Below are 1,649 nucleotides of genomic sequence, written 5' to 3'. Positions count from 1 at the left end.
GTCCAGTCCGGTAGTGCTAGTGAAAAAGCCGAATAAAGTCCGTCTGTCCGTCAAGAAAAGTTAATAGCGTTACCGTTAAGGACGCGTATCCTCTCCCGCATATTGATGGTATTCTTAGTAGAATACCCAAGGCAAAATTTATTAGTTCACTAGATTTGCGTCGCGCCTTTTGGCAAATCGCACTGGCTGAACAATCCAGAGATTACACCTGTTTCACTGTCCCCAATCGTCCGCTATACCGATATCGTGTTATGCCCTTCGGCCTCTGCAACGCCCCACAAGCACTTTGTCGCTGGGCCGCGTAATCCCACCCAAACTGAAGAACCAAGTATTCGTATATTTAGATGACGTTTTAATCGTGTCGGAAGATTTCGACACGCATATGTCCGTCCTCGCTAAAGTTGCCCTCCAACTCAGAACAGCAGGCTTAACAATTAACGTAGATAAAAGTAAATTTTGTATTAAAGAGGTGAAATATCTGGGGTACATTGTTGGCAACGGAACGTTACGAATTGATCCAGACAAGATCTCGGCTGTTTCTCAATATCCAATCCCAACAAATGTAAAACAAGTCAGGAGATTTTTAGGAATGGCGGGTTGGTATCGGCGATTTGTCGATAACTATGCCGCGCTAACAACACCACTCACCAATCTGTTGAAGAAAGGGAAAGGTTTCCATTGGAATGACGTTGTTGGGCCTCGTTGTTGGGCCTCGCCTTCGTTCTCTTAAAAGAAAAACTATGCTCAGCCCCTGTACTTGCAAGTCCAGATTATAATAAGCCCTTTGTAATCCAATGCGATGCTACTAAGCTAGGTGTTGGTGCGGTGTTGGCACAAAAGAACGATGACAATATTGAAGTGCCAGTAGCTTATTTTTCCCAAAAACTAAATAAGGCGCAAAGTAATTATAGTGTCACAGAACTTGAATGTCTTGCCGCAATACTTAGTCTGAAGAAATTCAGAGCCTACGTGGAGGGGCAAGACTTCACTATAGTTACCGACCACGCAAGTTTGCAATGGCTTAAGCGACAAACTGATTTATCCAGCCGACTAGCCCGTTGGTTCCTCAAACTGCAAGGATTTAGATTTAAGATTGAACATCGAAAATGATCACTTAATGTGGTACCTGACTGCTTATCTAGACAGAATTTTGATGAAATAGCTGAAGTACGCAATATTGAAGTCCATCCGTGAGTGAATCTACAGTCGTCCGAGTTTATGCCCGAAGATTATCAAAAATTGATAACTCACGTCCGAGAAAACGCCAGTTTACCTGATTTACAGACAATCGACAACCACGTCTCTAAAAGGACGGAACATCCAGATGGCAACCCGGAGAAGGAATCGTTTAACTGGAAGCTTTGGATTCCCAAATCTCTTGTTCCGGACGTCATCAAAAACGCACATTGCCCGCCAAATAAATGCCACCGTGGCATTGCTAAAACACTGGAGCGATTGCGATGTAATCTGTAATGGAAAATTATGACAGTTGACGTCAAAAACTATGTTAGCCAATGCGAAACATGTCGACAAAGCAAGGCCCCAAATGTGACGGTAAGACTACCAATGTCCGCACAGTACACGGTACAACGACCGTTCCAGAAGTTATATGTTGGCTTCCTTGGACCTTACCCAAGATCCAAACAAGG

The sequence above is a fragment of the Rhagoletis pomonella genome, unplaced genomic scaffold, assembly GCF_013731165.1.
Source record: "Rhagoletis pomonella isolate Grant_MI unplaced genomic scaffold, Rhpom_1.0 Rhpom_scaffold_00001, whole genome shotgun sequence".
In the NCBI taxonomy this organism is placed as follows: domain Eukaryota; kingdom Metazoa; phylum Arthropoda; class Insecta; order Diptera; family Tephritidae; genus Rhagoletis; species Rhagoletis pomonella.
Note: the sequence above shows the minus strand (reverse complement) of the source record.